At 47.8% G+C, this 18798-nt stretch overlaps 1 pseudogene; it reads left to right on the top strand.

The window, feature by feature from the left end:
* The first annotated feature begins 7669 nt into the window (after window positions 1-7669).
* Window positions 7670-10908, top strand: LOC144097879 (uncharacterized; annotated as a pseudogene).
* Window positions 10909-18798: the final 7890 nt, after the last annotated feature.

Raw genomic sequence — 18798 nt, 5'->3', positions numbered from 1 at the left:
GATGGTTATAGCTTAAGCCGTCGTGGCGGGGTGCCAGCGTCTCCGCCTGAAACGCCAAATGCCCTGGTGCGATTCCGAGCCACGGCATAGGGTTTTTTTTTTTATTTAGTGAGTGGGCGGGGGGTTTCAGTGGCTCCCATAGATGCCGCCACCGAATACGTTGGTTAGCGGTTAAGCGCAGGCTCTGTTAAGGCGCGTTTACACTCCGGCGTAACGCGCGCGCGCGCTCTGCACGGCGACGTCACGTCGGCCAAAGCGAGACCTACAACAACTGCGCTTGACCGCCGACGCGTTCGGCGGCTTCGGCGCGCTCTGACCGCACTGGCGGAGACTTGGGGCATGTCTCTATTTCGCCCCGAGTGCGCCAGCCGCCGCCGGCCCGGCCGGACTGATTTGGCTCCGCGGCGAGGTGCGCGTTGTGACGTAATTCAATAGCTTCGGCAGTTGGGCGGAGCGGTTCTTTTCGAGCTCTCGGCTAATTTAATCCATTCAAAATACACATCTGAAGGTACATGCAAGTGGGCGAGAGAGCCCGATCCAGCGGAAGTCGTTGAAGCGTCGTGCGTCGGCTTTAGTTTCAAGCCGCCAACTTTAAACGCGCGCGCCTTTGAGCACCAATTCGTTTTTTGTGGCAAAAAATAACCTGGCCCTTGCAAAACAAGCGTGTGCGGGTAGGTAGGCTGAAAACGCTGATTAATAAAAAAAAATGTGACATCACGCCTGTAACGTCATGGTCACGTGACTTTTAATGACGTCATGTCCGGTTGGGAACAGGCACATTTTCCCTAGATTTTTCTCGGAATTCCCCACGTTTTTGACAGCGTGCGCGGGATAAAAAAAGCGCATCTTTACCTCCTCCTCCCCCCCCCCCCCCACGCCACCCCTATCTTCCCAGTTCGACCACCTTGCCGAGCGGGGTGTAATTGAAGAATCCTTCAACCGTGGGAGACCTCGACGCCGCCTGCTGCACCGTGCATCCGCGCCGTTCAAGGAATCACAATACGTTGGCCCCAAAGCACCGGCCAGCCTCCGATGGGCGCAACCCGGCGACCTTGTCCTGCCCCCTCGCGACTCCCCGCACTGGGGTTAAGATATTTTGTTTGCAACGGCTGCTCACGGCGGAAGGGGGAAACGACCAGCCGGCGCCTAACCTAACCGTGGTCCCTCAAAAGCATCGCACGCTCTGTGGGGCTGAGGTCGCTTAAATGCAGGTCGGAGTTTTTGCGAGAACTACGTCGTCGGGTTCGGGAACGGGATCCATCGTAACTCTGACAAGACGCCGGTGCAAACGTAAACAAAGCGACGGTGGCGACCCCCGATAGATGCCTTCAACGTGCGGCGGCGGTAGCCTTTATTTCGGCAGCTGCTAGGCCGCACCGCTAGCCGCCAGAAATCACGGAGTCTGCGTTTACGTCACGTTTCACGCCACTCCGTCCTATGACGTCATAAGAGTTCTCCGTGACGTCATAAGAGTTCTCGAGTTTGAGTCGGAGTGGCGAGAAAAACTTTTTCAACTTAGAATCCAAATTTCTTTGAAATAAATGCATCTTTCGCACCCAGACAAGCGGTAAAAAAGCCATGAAATGCCTAACTATCAGATTTTGCTAACAAAAAAAAATTGATAGAGTTCTCCTCAGTGTCCCTTTGTTTCATGCCCCATCGATTACACCATGCGTGGATATTATTAAGGGACGTGTTTAGTATTGCCTGATCGTCCGCTGACCGGATCTCATAGAAAATAATACAGTCATCAGCATACATGCGAATCTGTACAGGTTCATCAACCACATCTACAATATCGTTGCATCAAAAACAGTAGCGGCCCAAGCACACTGCCCTGAGGAACACCAGTTGTGACCGGGAGAGCACAAGAGCCATCTCCGTTAATAGTTGCATACTGTTTGCGTTGTGTTAAATGCATCGATACCCAAGCAATAATAAAATCTGGCAGTCCTAACCGTTGAAGTTTCTGAATTAATTTATTATGGGGTACTAGGCCGAAAGCCTTGCTGAAATCCAAGAAAATTAAGTCTACCTGGCCGGCGCTATCCACGACGGAAGCAATAATGTGAAATATGGAGACTGAGTAATCGTAGAAAACCCTTTCCTATAGCCATGCTGGTGTTGCGATAGAATGTAATTTCCTTGAAGAAATTTTTAAACGAGGTTAGCCACGTTGTGCTCCATGAACTTACAAGAAGAGCCTAATATAGATATGGGCCTGTAGTTGGATAAAGAAAGTGGGTCACCCTTCTTCAGGACAGGCACCACACGCGCAGTCTTCCAATCGTCAGGTATGGACAAAGCTCTAATGGAAGCTTGAAATATAACTACGAGAAATTTGCTCAGTGTTTCAGCGAAACGGCGAAGGAATGCGCCTGGTATACCATCAGGTTCCGGTGAAGATCTAACTTTAAGTCTGAACAGCATGTTCAGCGCTCCTTCATGCGAAATCAAATCAGTGACATTCGGGAAATGTGACGGGAATGTTGAAAATGAAGGTTCAGCAGGCGTGGAGAAAACACTGTGAAAATATTGGTTAAAGTGTTGTGCAATAATCTTGGGATTGGTGATTACTGCACCGTTATGAGATATTTGTTGGACATGCCTTTTGCTTCCCTTCGTAAAGTTCCAGAAGCCTTGAGGATCCTCAGAAATGAAGTTCGGGAGAGTAGTGTTAAAATAAAAAGACTTTGCACGTATAATGGCTTCGGAAAGAACTGCGCGAGCTTCTCTGAAAGCACGTGATGCTGTTCTTTCCTTGCGTAGGTGTTTGGCCTTCCCTTTTAAATGTATTATATGCCTGTTCATCCACGTCGTATGTTTGGCCGTTTTCGTTATTTTTTCAGGTACAAAATTACTCAAACAAAAGTGGCATAAATTCTTAAATTTGTTCCAAAGAACAGCAGCAGTGTCATCAGAGAAGTCAGCAAACTGGGAATCTAAGTAATCTAAAATGGCATCACCGTCGGCACGCTCAAAATCTTTCACTGTTTTAACAACTGCATCATTTTTTACAGATTTGGGAGCAAGTGATCGGCAAACAGATACCCTTTTATGGTCGGATAAGCTGGAATCCAGAGACACTTCATAATCATAAAAAGCACGATGAAGAAAAACTAAATTAAGAATAGAACTAGAGGAATTGCCTAAACGTGTAGGCTTACAGACACTTTAAACGAGATTATTCTGAAACATGAAATCAAACATAGTATTGGAATCAATTGTAGAGCCGGCACTGGAAAGCAAACTGTCCCAGTCAATGCACGGAAAGTTGAAGTCCTCAACGACTATCATCTTGTACTTGCTTTAATTTGCCATATGATCCCTTTGTTTTATTATAAGATCGGGCGTCGACCCTGGTGGTCTATATACTGCATACAATAACAGGACATGCCCAAATAGCTTCTCCTTTAAGCATAAACATTCTACGTCATCTTGGTCAGGTAGACGAACGGTTTCTATGTCCGATTTGATTGCTACAGCTGCTCCACCGCCCCTGGTGGGTTGCCTTTACAATAAATTTTGAACGCTGGAGGAATAAGATTGTCGTTGCTGACTGCACTGTCCAACTAAGTTTCAGTAGTGACGGTGATGTGTGGGTCATAGAATAAAAGAACTCCTTCAAGTTGGCTAGCCTTATTTACAACACTCCTGGCGTTTATGTTAAGAAGCCTAACATTATTATCCTGAAAGGGTCATGTGGAAGGAGCTTTTGTCTCGTCCCAGATAAGTATATCGCTGTCGATGCGCAACTTGTCATGAACAAGAAACACTTTCTGGCCTTGCAATTTCTCGGATTTTTCACTCTGCCACAACATCTTCCGTCTTTTTAAAGTTGGTTGCGAGTAATCGTTCTGGATAGATCTATTATAGCCTTTAACATTGGTGCAACTTTTGAAGAGAGATGCTTTTGAGTTGAAATCCTGGAAAAAGATAACTGGTCTTGCTGACGTCCCCTTTCCCAGCCTGTGAATGCGACCAATTGGCACACATGTTACGCCAAGTTTTTCCTCAAAGGTTTCTGTGATGACTTTGCGCTTGAGATCGGACTCAGTTTCGTTTGGTTCTTCGGTTATGCCATAAACGATAAGGTTAGAGCGCCTGCTTCTGTCTTCTAGATCTGTGAGCATACGAGCTTGATTGCCCACAGAAGCTTGGTATGTACGGAGTGCGTTTCAAAGATCTTCTGATTTCATGGTCTGAGATTTAAGTTCAGAGATGTGGGCTTCAATAGTAGAAAACTGAGCTTGAATGCCCGTTATCATGCCATCTGTTTTTGATTTTAGGTCAAGTATCTCTTCGCGCAGCGAATTTTGACATTCAAGTACCCTTTGCAGTAATTCGTTGTTAGAAATGGGACCGGGGCTTAATTCAACGCCCCCCATAGAAGGAGCTCGAGAACATGGCAGCACTCACATGCAATCTTCGGACACCGTAGTGAAGCGAACGGTCCCTGTCAATGCACGGAAAGCGTCACTACGCTAGCTTCTCGAGCCGTCAACTGCGCCGCAAGTTTGACCTTGAATGTAGCTAGAGGTCACGGTGGCCGCAAGTTTAACCTTGAATGTACTCAGGAATCAAACCATGAGCATAACTGGTAGTGGTCATGGATGGATGGAAAAAACTTTACTGGCGGAAAATTTGAAATGTTCTTGACTCTTACGGGCCACTGGGCGCCGTGTTCGATCCTCGGTCCAGGATGCCGCACTTGACAGCTGCCAGCGTGGATCGGCGTGCGAGGAATCGTTGCGCTTCCTCGTCCTGGCTGGCCAGCAAGTGCTCCCACTGCGTCACACTCGGGTGGTCTATTTTAGGCTCTAAGTCTGCCTTAGGGCAGGTCCATGTGACATGATGTAGTGTAGGTTTGCTCTGGCACCACGGACATTCGTCTGCATATTGTGCAGGGAGAATCTTGTGTAGCCTTTGTGCAGTTGTGGGTAGGTACCGGTTTGTAGTCTGCGCCAGTCTACCGGCTCCTCTTTGGATAGCCTTTTGTGTGGGGCTGGGTAGCGTTTCCGCCGCTGATGTCGCTGTTGTAGCTGACGTCATGTGTCGAACTTGACCACTACCATGAACTGGGTAGCGTTTCCGCTGGTAGGGGTCAGGTTCGACACATGAAGTCAGCTACAGCAGCGACACCAGCGGCTGTTACACCAACTATCTCGACCTTTGACCTTTGGCCTGGACCTCCGGTCACGCGGGAAAGCGTCTGTCGGCATTGCATGCGCAGGTTATGAAAGCGGGTTCTGCATAAAACGCCACCCGTCGCGGTGGCTCAGTGGTTAGGGCGCTTGGCTACTGATCCGGAGTTCCCGGGCTCGAACCCGATCGCGGCGGCTGCGTTTGTGTGGAGGAAAAACGCTAAGGCGCCCGTGTGCTCTGCTATATAGGTCAGTGCACGTTAAAGATCCCCAGGTGGTCGAAATCATTCCGGAGCCCTCCACTACGACACCTCTTCTTCCTTTTTTTTTCACTCCCTCCTTTATCCCTTCCCTTACGGCGTGGTTCAGGTGTCCAACGATAAATGAGACAGATACTGCGCCATTTCCCCCAAACCAATTATTATTATTATTATTATTATTATTATTATTATTATTATTATTATTATTATTATTATTATTATTATTATTATTATAAAACGCCGGAGCACTTTGATGCGTTCAGCGGAACGCTAGGGGTGATCGATGCGACGCCTGTGGTGGCGGTGGTAGTGTTTTTTTATTAAAATAATAGTAAAAAGGAAGGAAAAGATTTTTTGCTAGCCCCGGCATCTGCCATCGATACTAAAGCACCTGAGCTGGGGCAGCGGAAATAAAGGATAGCAGGCAGAATGGAGAAATGAAATGAAAGAGGTGAGGGGACAGGAAGAGAGGATAGAGGGAGAAGCAATATGTACAAACTATTCACACAATAAGAAATGTGTCCAGGTTGTGCGCGTGATTAGTTCATTTTAGAGGAATTAAATCACACACGCGCACAGCACTGTGTTGGTCACAACTGGAGTGGGGCGCCCAGTTATTCATCGTTCAAGGTAGAACTCGCGGAGCGTTCGGTCACTGCGTGTAACTACCTGAACGAGAACAGACGGGACGTCAAGCCCGTGTGTTCTAGGAATGCACAGAGGCTCACCAAAGCTCGCTCACGAGTGCGCGCACTGCCCTGCGGCCACAATAGCGTCTTGATGGAGTCTGTTAGTATGCCCAGCGCACTATAGGCCGCGAGCATATCGCGACGAGCATCGGCGAACGCGGTACAGTGAAGGAGCAGGTGTTCTAGTGTTTCCACTGCACCGCATCCGTCACACACATCACTCGTCGCGATTCCGTGACGCACCCGTCGTTCCCCAGGCCACACGCAGCCAATGCGTGCGCGGATCATTGCACGTTGTGACCGTGTAAGTGCGCTTTCTGAAATTATCAGCAGGGTTTGCGCGTCGTTTGTAACAGGATTTGGTTCCATATCTCCGCAAAAAACGATGAATAATACAGTTGCAAATATCACCGAAGCTACAATAAATATACACTCTCTTTTGTGAGCGCCTTTAGTGTCGTTTCGAAGAAAGCAAGATGTTTAAAAATAAAAAAATGCCTACTCCTGAGTGTGTGTCAGTATGGCTATCTAGGGAAACCGCCGGTCACTGACCACAGACGTAGCCAGGGAGATACAGCTTTTCGATTTCGACCAGGGTTAACCAGAGCTAAACCACCAGCAGTTTTTTTTTTTCATTTAAGGTTCGGCGGTAGTTAAACTGCGGCTAATTTTTTCATTTATTTTAGCAGCCTTGTCATCCATTATTACATGCGATTTTATGCCATTATGGGGTAAACATCGCAGGGGTTTTATTAGAAGAATTGCTCCTAAAGCTGGTGGCGCAGGCTCATTCGTTGCACAGCAGTTGGTGAGGGCAGTTCTGCAGCCACGTATTGTTTATCAAGCCCAGTTTCAACATCTTCCAAGAGTCCAATGGGGTCACCTTGAAGCCGTGAACCAAGAGGCTATGAGGACCATTACATGCCTTCCACGCATCACTCCGGTCATAGCATTTCAAGAGAATGCGCAGCTCAACACCATTGATGAGCTGGTGCAGCAGCGCCGTGATACGCGCAGCCTAAAGGCCAGTCTATCGCACTCCACGCATGCACTGAGGACTTATGCAACGTCACACTACATTCTTCAGCCACCAACGTCAGTTCTTCCCCCATAGAAGTTTGTACAGCTCAGCGACAACAAGCCAACAGATAATCGCCGACCAACATCTGCTAATCCGGCACCGTTGCTTCGCCAGAAATTTGAAGAACAAGATGCTTGCCTGCCTGACCTGCCTGAAGGATCCACTGCTATCTGCGTAGACGCAAGCATATAGGTCTGCGAAGCAACAACAGCAATCTACTGCCCGTGCAAACCTGCCCTGAATCAAACCTTTAGGTTTCAACCACGGTGTAAGAGTAGGCTAGGTGAGCGAACGGCAAGGGAGAGGCGCCGCTCCGTGCCGGGAGGATAGTGCAGTAGTTAGCCGGCAGTTCAAGAGAGGGCGCACCAAACTGTGGAGGGAGTTTCCATGCACACGTGTGCCCATCATATTACCCGCGTAGCGGCTGTTACGCGCCTTTTCCCGTCCGGATATCGCTTTTGTGTGGTTAGTGTTTATTGTTGATGCACTGGTGACATGGGGAAGTGCTTCGTGCCGTTTTGTAAGACAGGCTACAAGTCTTGTGGGGAAAAGTTATCACTTTTCAAGCCACCGAATGACGACGCCAGGTTGGAGGCATGGAGAAGAGCAATCCCGCGCAAAGATCGCGTGCTGCAGCGGACGGACCGTGTGTGTGAGATACATTTTGCTCCTTATTTTATTCTAAAAACGTGGTCCTCCGAAATAGATGGTCACGTTCTGATGTCAGGGAATAGAAGAGCCGGCCTAACAAAGGACGCTGTGCCTTCAATTTTCGAAGGAGCACCGAGTTACCCTTCCAAGAAGATCACGAGTCCCCGAAAAAGAGTGAAGTGGATAGAGAAACCTGCGGCAACTTCTGTGCGTTTCCCGAATTACACCAGCATATCTGAGGGCTCATCACATGGTGCGGAAGTGTCCAAGACCGCAGCCACAAGCCACGAAGAGGAAAACAGCGATGGCACTGAAGCTCTAAACCACTCTTCATTCGACGACTTATTCGACTTCGCAGCGAACATGTGCTTACCAAGGTCATCGTGGGCAGTACATCGGATCGATGAAGAGGGTACCAAAGAGGTTCTGGTCATTGATGCTCGCATAGTGTACGGTGACGGAAGCTGCTGTATATTTAATAAGAAGTCTTTGCACGTAAACTCAGATATGGCGGTCCAAGCCTACATTTTCGACAGGCCAGTCGACTGCACAGCAATAGGAATCAGCCCGTCTGTCTCAACAACATTTGATCTTGAGAGCATGGTAAGAACGTTTGACAATGCGAACGTTTGCTGCGGCGGACCAAGTTTAAAAAGCTTTCCGTCTGTGCTGCCAGAATGAGCTTATGTGGACAACGAAAAAAAGTGGAGACATAACAAATGCCCGTTATAATCGCCTGCAGGTGGCATATGTTGGCCATGCAGTGGCCTCCACAAAACATTGCAATTGCATGCTGATCGCCAAATGGCAAGGGCAAAACAGAAAGTACCGCTTCAACGGATCAGGCTTTCTGCTGTGAGGAAAGGTGTACCGTCTGCCCAACTTCAAAGAATCAACGCATTGCGCCATGCAAAAGCCACTGTACTGCGGTCTCGAGCACGACATTTAGCACGAAACAAATTGCTTATGAATCAGCTGAAAAACTGTCAGCAAGAATTCGCAAAAGTGAAAGAGGAAGTGCTCGCAGAGAAGCTAGAAAGTGTTGATTTACCTGCAGCACAGTTGCTTCTTGTAAAGGAGTGCATTGCTGCAGCTAAATGCACGACGAAGCAGAACAGAAGGTACACTGACGACTGGCTGCTGCTGTGCCTTTTGCTAAACATCCGAAGCCCTGCGGCATACTCTTTTCTGCGCAGCAATGCCATATTACCTCTGCCATGCGTTTCCACTATCAGGAAGTACATCAGCTTAGTGGGGCTGAAGTGTGATTTTGACGAAGCGTTTTTTAAGGCCCTTAAAATGAAAGTTTCCCCGAAACCAGCATTCCAACGAAGAGGGATCCTCATTCTTGACGAGATTCAAGTCAGAAAGGAGATCACGGTGAACTCACGAACAATGACATATGCCGGGCTTGTTGACTCTGGTGAGAAGAACAGCCAAAGCAATGAGCCGGCTGATCACGGGCTCGTTTTCGCCTTCGCACCGTTCGGAGAAAAATACTTGCAGCCAGTGGCTGTGTTTGCCTCCAAGGGACCTACGAAAGGGACGCTCCTAGCACAGCTACTGCTTCAGTGCATTGTACACTTAGAAGAAGCAGGCCTTTTAGTAGATGGTGTTGTTTGTGATGGCGCCTCTACTAATAGAGCAATGTGGAGACAGCTTGGAATCAGCGGTGCTCTGGGGCATGTTGTAAATGCCTTTGATCATCCACTGGATACATCGCGAAAGGTGCATGTCTTCGCAGACGCACCTCATCTCTTCAAGTGCACACGCAATCGTCTGTATGATAAAAAAGTGTTGAAGAAAGGCGGAAAGGTCATTAAATGGTCTTGCTACGACGCCCTGTTTGTAGCAGACACCAAAAACGCAACTGAGCTGAGAGTATGCCCAAAATTGACGTACAACCATGTTAATCCTTCCAACATGTTTAAAATGAGAGTGAAATTGGCAACCCAAATTTCCAGCAATTCCGTAGCAAAAGGAATTTTGTTTTACGAACGTAGAGGAGCACCTCGGCTGTTTAATGTCAAACCGACCGTTGAGTTCACAATCTTTATGAACAACTTATTTGATGCCCTGAACCGGCGCTTTCCAGAAGGTCTGACTCTAGACTGCAATGCAATGATCTTAAAGTTCTTGAGAGTGCCTCTGATTGGCTTGACGAATGGGAGGAAGAAGTTGCAAAAGGAGAAATTCCTCAAGATCTCTTCCTAAGCCGGTCAACTGCGGAAGGATTAAGGGTGACGCTCAAATCTGCTCGTGAGCTGTCAATCTACCTGTTGAAAAAGTGCGATTTCAGGTATGTGCTGACCGGGAAAATGAATCAAGACCCGTTGGAATGTTTTTTTTTTGGTGTTATTCGACAAGCGGGTGGCCAAAACGAACATCCAACTTTCCCAACGTTCTTGCAACTGTACCGTATGCTGTCGCTTTACTCCCTCCTGAAGCCACCGCGGTTTGGTAACTGTTCAGATTCCGAGAAAGAACAGTACGGCGTTGTGACTTTGGCTGACTTTAAGAACGCATATAACAGCTCAGCATCGAAGGAACTGAACAAGCTGGACCAGCTGAAAGAGCGGCTCGACGGCCTAATCGATGAAGGGAGCTGGGAGTGCGATGAAGTGTTTGTGTGTGATGATAACGATGCAAGTGTTGTTGAGTGTATAATTTATTATGTTACAGGGTTTGTATCCAGGAAAATTTTCAATCAGACCTCCTGCACTGCGTGCAAGAAAGCACTGGAGGGTTAGAAAGGCTTGTCAAAGGTGCCTGAAGCTGAGCTCGTTAATTGCAAAACAAGGGGCAGACTCACGCACCCTAACATGCACCTCTATCAGCATTTTATAAAAGCTGAAAATTTTTTCTCTAAATACGCGAATCTGGGAGATGCCTACGATAAAACAATTGATGCTGTACTAGAGAACTTCACTTTCACTTTCCCTTGTACTATCCACAGGGAGGACATTCTCGCCAAGCTACTCCATTATTATATAAGCCTTCGTATGCGTCAGTACTGCCGTCAGTTGAAACGCAAGCACGTTGAAAAAGGCCAGGACTTGCGTAAAATGTCCAAACTTGGGTGACCACAAGCAGCCGAGCTGAGTGTACTGTTTGTTATTTTGATTGTATACACAACAGTGAAATTTATGTGTTCCGTGCGTAATCCAGTTTTGCAGTGACTAATTTTTGCTTCATGTGCGAAATAAACACATAAGGTTCTACCTGGGTTTTAAATTTTTTCTGGGCTACGGAAAACACCCACTTTCATCCTCACAGAAATCGCATGCAGTTCTCGCGTAACAGAACTACGGCATGCGTTCAGCCGCTTTGACACACAGACGATGATTCACAGTATAACAAACGCCTAAAAAATCTGCTGATGACCGCAAGTTTTCCTGGAGCTGCATACGGAGACGCTGTGCTAAAGCCACAAACGGCGCCGCTACGGATGGATGGATGGATGGATGGATACGGCTGAACCCTTTACATCGGGCGGTGGCTCAAGCCACCTAGCCATGTCTTGTGAAATTTTACTCCTGTCTTGCTTTTAGCCACCAATCAGATAACCTTCGCTTGGTTACTTCTAACCTCTTAAAATCCACTTTCCCCTCACTATCCCTAAACCCCAATGCCTTGGGTAAGTCAGCCCCGCTGCCTTCCACTGTAGGGTGAAGCCCTTTACAGAAAAGTATCAAGTGTTCAGCCGTTTCCTCCTCCTCTCCGCACGCAATGCACAAAGTGTCTATCTCCTGGTACCTGACTCTATACGTCTTAGTCCGCAAAACTCCAGTCCTGGCCTCAAACAGCAAAGAACTTCCCCTACAATTATCATAGATATTTTCCTTGACAATTTCCTGTTTAAAGGTCCGGTATGTTTCCAGTGCCGATTTCGTCAGCATCCCTGTTTTCCACAACGCTCTCTCTGTTCCTTTAACCTTTTTCTTAACCGATAATTGCTGATTTGCCCCCTTACTGCTGTCCAGATATTTGCTTGTCAATTTTCTAGTTCGCTTTCTCCATTTCGTGTCAACATTCTTTATATACAGGTATCTGAAAACTTTCCTAGCCCACCGCTTTTCATCCATCCTTCTCAATCGATCCTCAAATGCTATCTTACTGCTAGCCTCTCTGCTCTCGAAAGACGCCCATCCCATATCCCCCTGTACCCCCTGATTTGGTGTATTGCCATGTGCTCCCAAAGCTAACCTCCCTACTCCCCGTTGCCTAATTTCCAGCCTTGCTTGAACATCTGGCCTCATACACAGGACCGCATTCCCGAAAGTCAGGCTAGGGACCATCACCCCTTTCCAGATCCCTCTTACCACCTCATACCTATTGTAATTCCACAGTGCCCTATTTTTCATGACAGCTGCATTCCTACTAGCTTTATTCATTACATATTTTTCATGCTCTGTCAGATACTCAGCACTGTTATTTATCCACACCCCAAGATACTTGTACTCATTCACTACTTTTAGCACGAACTCCTGTATTCTATGCTCGCCGCCCTCTTCATTAAATATCATGACTGCAGATTTTTCCTTACTATACTTGAAGCCTAATCTATCTCCCTCTGTACTGCATATGTCTAACAACTTCTGCAGGTCTTCCTTGTTGTCAGCCATTATCACTATATCGTCCGCGTATATTAGTCCCGGTAATGTCTGTTTAATCAATTCCCCTTGCTTGAAAAAAGATAGGTTGAAGCCTAGTCCACTCCCCTCTAGCTTGGCTTCCAAACCTTGCAGGTACAACATGAACAACAAAGGGGACAGAGGACATCCTTGTCTAAGCCCCCGCTGTATCTCTACAGGCCCTGATACATTTTTTTCCCATTTTATGAGCACTCTGTTACCTCTATATATATCTTTTAAAAGATTAATTACTCCATTTTCCACATCCAATGTGCCCAATATGTCCCACAAATGCTCCTGAGTAACGTTGTCATAGGCTCCCCTAATATCCAGAAATGCTAGCAATAAGGGCCTATGTTCCTTTTCCGCAATTTCTATACACTGTGTCAATGAAAATAGATTGTCCTCCAACCTCCTTTGTTTCCGGAACCCATTCTGTAGTTCCCCTAACACCCCCTCGTTCTCCACCCAAGCCTGCAGTCTATCCTTTATAATTTGCATCACCACCCTGTAAACCACAGATGTCACTGTTATGGGGCGATAGTTACTTACGTCTGCTTTGTCCCCCTTTCCCTTATATATCATGTTCATTCTACTTAATCGCCATTCATCGGGGACTTTCTCATCCACTATCATTTTGTTCACTACCTGTATTAATGTTTGCTTGGATTTTGGTCCTAACTTCTTTATCAACATAATCGGGATCCCATCTGGTCCTGTTGATGTGCCACTAGGAACCTTCTTCTCTGCCCTTTCCCACTCTCCTTGCTCAAGTGAAGCTATTGCTGTAACCGGTCTATCCTCCTTCGATAAACTATGTACCACGTGCTTTGCTGAAAATTTTTCCGTCATCCTTGTTCCTATGTGTTTTATTGCTTCATCCCCTTCTAGTCGAATACGCTCATCTGTAACAATAAACCTTTGTTCTAGCCTAGTTTTATTACTCATTGCATTTAGATGTTTCCAGAATTTTTGGGCTGCTTTTCTATCCTTTTTATTTACTTTTGACATCCATTGGGCACCCTTTCTTCTAATTTTCTCATTAATCAAATAGGATGCGTCCCTTCTACACTTTATGAAGGTATCCCATTTTCTGTCTACTTCGGGTTTTGGTTCCCCCCTCTTCTTGGAATATCTGTGTTCTCTGGATGCTTCCTTGCGCTTTTCTATTGCCCTCTTGACCTCCTCATCCCACCAACTCTTGGGTTTGCGTCTTTTCCCTTTTAACTTTACTCGCACCTTAGCTAGCTCTAGCTCCAGTAATCGAGTTAATTTGGTATAAGTCCATTCTGTTTCACTATCCTCAAAAATTACTTTCTCGATTCTTTTGGCTGCTACTTCCAATTGCTTTTCTGAGTAAAAATTTCCCCCTGATTGTTCATCTTGCTTCAGTCCTACATTGCTTTTTCCTCTGAAGCTCAACTTGATACGCTTGTGGTCACTACCTAGACTTCTGGAACCATCTTCATCTATGCTCATTACCCCTAATCTGTTATACATCCTCTGTGACATTAGTGCATAATCTATCGTCGAGTGCAGACTCCCCGCCTCCCATGTTATGAGCCCTTCACACTTCTCGGTGCTGTTGCATACAACTAAATCATGCCTGTCACACATGTCCTGCAGCATGCTTCCTGTCGAATCCGTGTACCCATCCAGGTCTTCTATGTGTGCATTCATGTCACCTAATATAATTATCTCGCCCTGTCCTCCTAGCTCATCAATGTCGCTTGCAATACATTCTAACATTTTCCTGTTTTCCTCTCTGGCATTGACCCCTGTCCACAGGTATACAAAGCCAAGGAGTGTTAGCTTGCCTGCCACTGTTCCTTTTAGCCATAAATGTTCCCTGCATCCCAGTCTAACCCTTTGAAAATTCATACTTTTATGAATGAATGCCCCAATTCCACCTCCCTTTCTGCTGCCCTCTGTTCTATTGCAATATTCCCATGCGTACTCTGGGTTACAGGGTGGTTGCTCCATGTCTCTAAGATGTGTTTCCGCTAAACCATATACCATTAATTCCTCCTGTCTTAACTGTTCTTCTATTTCCTCCCATTTCAGTCTATTCCTGCCACCTTGCATGTTAATGAAACCTATATCTGAATTAACTTGGCCCTGGCGCTTGCGTCTCTTTCTTCCCCTATGGTTCCATTGTCCGTTTGATCTTAATTCCTCCTTCTCTACACTGGTTCCATAAGAGCTCTGGGTCCCCCCAAAAAAGCTGTTGCCTGGCGACCTATCCTACTACCCACCCTCTTGCCAGTGGCACCACCGTAGTGGATGCCATCCTGTGCAAAAGGGTGGGGCCTAACCTCATACACTTCCCTGTTCACCTCCATCACCTCGTATCTTAGTCGTCGACTCAATAGCCTAATTACCCGATTAGTCTCCACGACCCTCCTTTCCGTTTCGCGAGCCTGTCTCTGGACCTCTGGGACTGTGCATATGGTCACATGCACACTCCCAGAGGCCTCTCTAAGCCTACGCATCCCCACCTCCAACTGCGTCTCAAGATTCTGGCTCCTCCCCTGCAGTACATCATTGAGACCAGCATGGATGACCACAAGGTGTTCGCCATCCATGCTGCCCACCACCACCTCCCGGGCTCTGGCCATTGCATCCACCATGCACTTTCCCGACTGAGCCTCCACCTGCACCCGCCTGTCTGCCTTCACTGCCGTCAGAACGCCTCCCTCAACCCTCGCTACATTCGAGTCCCCGACCACAAGAACTCTCCTGCGCCCCAAACGTTCGCTTCCTAATTCCATCTGTTGGCCTCCGGATCGCTCTAGCTGACTCTCCTGCCGCTGTACGCTATTGTCGCGAGTTTCCATGCCCGCTTTAACCTTTTTCATTGCGTTCTCATTTTTCTCACTCGATGCTCGCTGCACTACAGCACTGTACGATTGACGAGCCTCGTCCCCCGCCTGACACTTCTCCGAACTGGGGTGCCCAGCCGGCCGCGACCTGAGCGCTTCAACCTGTTTTTCTAGTTGGATCCGCTTTTCCCGCTCTTCTTTAATCTCGCCCACCATTCGCTTCAACAGGGCGGCATTATTCTCCTCCTTTTTAATCAAATCGGCGACCTGGGCTTCCAGCTTAATCCGTGCCTCTCGTTGGACCTGCCAGTCCGCATTAAGTGCATTAAACCCAGCTTCCCATTCCCCTTTTAACGCATGAACGGCGTCCCCAAACCGCTTGCACATCTTACACACGAAGCTAGCCTCATCCGCCTCGGCTAAGCTCCCGAACCCAGTCTCATCTAAGTAACACCAACGGTCGCACTCCTGGCACTGTACTAACTCCCCGTCCTCGTCCTCCTTAACTTTCCTAGCTTGCCGACCCATCGTCCGGCCGGCTACGCCTTGTGAAAGCCCGCCAAAATTCCTATGCCGATAGCCCTCGACCCTGCGCAACGTAAAAACCCGCTAAAAATTATTCTCACACACCTCCGCTGGCCTCCCTACCCTTAACTCGGTTTAAAACTACCGCCCGACAGCATGTATAAAGTGTAAATACCAAAAACACTTAGCTTCGGACGTAGTCGCTGCAGCTCCCAGCCACGTTGCTCCTCGAGCCGCTACGCCAAAGGACACAAGGGCACAAGTTGGAAGCGCCATCTGTCGAGCGAGAAGGAAGCACAATAGTAGAGTCCGAGGGCTGGCGGCGGCGTTCGCTCACCTAAGCTATGTCTTTCACCGTGGTTTCAACTTACGGAACCCCCTACGCCCTTTTTTGCTGAGCTCGTTGCAGTTTAAGAAGCACTCTGCTCCGTGGCCGCCACAACTATATGCTTCCTGTGGCCCGCGTTGTCATCCGCACTGACGACCTTCAAGTTGTCCGGTTGCTACGACGTGTTAGCCGCTGCCCAACGATATGCCAGGACATCCACCGGCTCGCGACAGGCATCCCGCCGCCAGTACGTATTGAGTGGGTCCCACGGGATCTGCTGACCTATCAAAGCCAGGCAGATTTGGCGACCCGCCTTGCGAATCCAAACTCATCACCGCCTCGGCTCCTTCATATGGACAATTTTACCCTCTTTTCATCAAGAAAGGAACTCCTCCGACGCCGCACACGTGCGCTCATCCCTCCGTGTGCGGTAAACCTCGCCCGCGGTCTTACCCGTGCAGAGGATGTTGAGCTTAGGATGATCCGGGTCGGGGTTGTCCTCACACCAGCCGTCATTCGGAAGTGGCCTGAGCACCGAGATTCATTTCCTCGGCCTGGGTGTCCGATATGTAAACGCGACGACATTGAAGCCGACATTCACCACTTACTGTGGGACTGCCCTGCTCTCAAGCCTACAAGGATCCGGCACCTGAAGGTAGCAGGTCTTTCACCAAGTAACCCTGCTTCATATATTGCCTGCATGCAAGAACCGTACCATCGCTCTGTACTTAATTTCATAAAATCAGCTAGCCTTTTCCATTAATTTAATCCTTACTACATCTTTCATGACACCTTCGCCCATCGTTGATGGCCTGAAGCAATAAATCTCAGTTAAAAAAGCAGGCAGAGTAAGAAAAGGGCACTCTCTCTCTCTCTTGTCCGCCTCCTCGAGCTTTTACGAACTGTTGAGCATGAACACCTCACAGGGAAGCCCAGAAGCCATTAAGTGAAGACGTGGCCTCGCCCGATCAGTGTCTCACGGTTCCGCAGAAAGTGCCGATATTTTGTCCTATGCTTAGCTGCTATGTGTGCGGTGGCAGCTGGCGGCGAACGCCCAAGATGGTCCCCTACGCCAGCAGGAACGGTGAGCAGCCACTCCAGGGGACAATCGGTGGGACTGCCGACACGCACCTAGGCCTCGGTGTCACACGGCTTGGAGTGTTCGGCCGCCAACGCAGACTCAACTGCTTCGGGCCTACATCGACGCTGCCCGGCCGGTACCTGTCCAGGAAGCCGACGTCAAAGGGGACCGAAGATGGCGAAAGTAGATTCGGACGCCTCTGTTTTCCGCAGTGCATCAGGCCGGGCCTGGGCGACGGTCGGGATGTCAAAGCGTCACCGCAAGCTCTACTAGAATCGACGTTGCCCTGAAATTTGGCAGCTTGTTGCGTCCACCTGGGATCCACACGACAACATGGCCGAGGAGACCGTACTGTGGCCCTTGTCTTCTCTACACCCGGAGGCAAAACTGAGCCTGCTGTTCATGTTCGAATGCCTAGCTACCGCGGCAGTGGCACGAGCGTGGACCACTCCTCGATGCCTGCAGCCATCGGTACTGGTGCTGTGCCCTCTTTTTTGACACTTCCTGGTGGATTTTTTGAGCTAATTTTTGTTTGCTGTAATTAAACGTGAACTTAATAAGTTCTATTATGTCACTGTCTATCACACTGCAGTGTAAGAAAAAATCCTGCATAAATACAGGACATGTGGCCGCTAACCTTGTTGCCACAACATGTGCTGCACCACTCCGTTGTGCACACACCCCGTGGTAAAGTGGTGCGGTGCATTTTGCGGAAACAAGGTTAGTGCACACACGTTACGTACCCTGTTATGACGTCAAATGTTCTGTATGCCACAGTGTATGTGCTGTTATTATGTCAACCATCACAACAATGTATAGCATGCGTGCTGTAACCAAGTTAACATGACAGGATCTGTGTTATATGACTACATATCACGTTCTGTTCTCATGCTGCACTGTACATTCCACTGGAAAGATGCGAACATACGCATGTCCCGTAGCATTTATGAGCAGCCCATGTTCATCTTTGAAAGCTGACTGAACACATGCTGTTTAATGCTTGATGGCACATGATACGCAATATTACACTCCTGTATTTTCTGATCGGAGCCAGGCTCACGTTCAGGTAAGAGGCATGCTATGCATGGAAAATGTGTCATGTCTGTAGCATGCAAACAAATTTTTCTGCACACAGATTACGTATCAAAATGAACACACTTTGAAAGTAAATAGCTTGTGCGTGGTATTTTGCACCTCCTTCAAACACAATCAAGGAAGTGATAAAATTGCATAGAAGTGAATTAGTTTGAAAGTTTTAATTAAGAACACAAAAAGGTACAAAAATAGCAAAAAGAAGCTACACATCAAATGATATACATTATGCATGTACTTGCAAATCGAATCTAATTTCCAATATCTAACTTCCGATATCAGAGTTCGTAATCTGAGCCACGCAATAAATCCAAAATGAAAGTTCAAAGTTCCCAAACACACTAAATCCGAGACATGCAATCCTGCCACATTTTTTTGAATTTGTCAAGCTGCTGAAGGGCGCTGTGCACTTTTGGGTGGACTGAGGTGATCCTCCTGTTCAACTGCTGGCTCCCTTCCTCTGGGTTCATACCCAGTAGTTGCCTGAAAAG

This window comes from Amblyomma americanum, chromosome 7, assembly GCF_052857255.1.
Source record: "Amblyomma americanum isolate KBUSLIRL-KWMA chromosome 7, ASM5285725v1, whole genome shotgun sequence".
Classification (NCBI taxonomy): domain Eukaryota; kingdom Metazoa; phylum Arthropoda; class Arachnida; order Ixodida; family Ixodidae; genus Amblyomma; species Amblyomma americanum.
The sequence above is the reverse complement of the archived record's forward strand: the minus strand, read 5'-3'. Positions and strand labels throughout refer to the sequence as shown.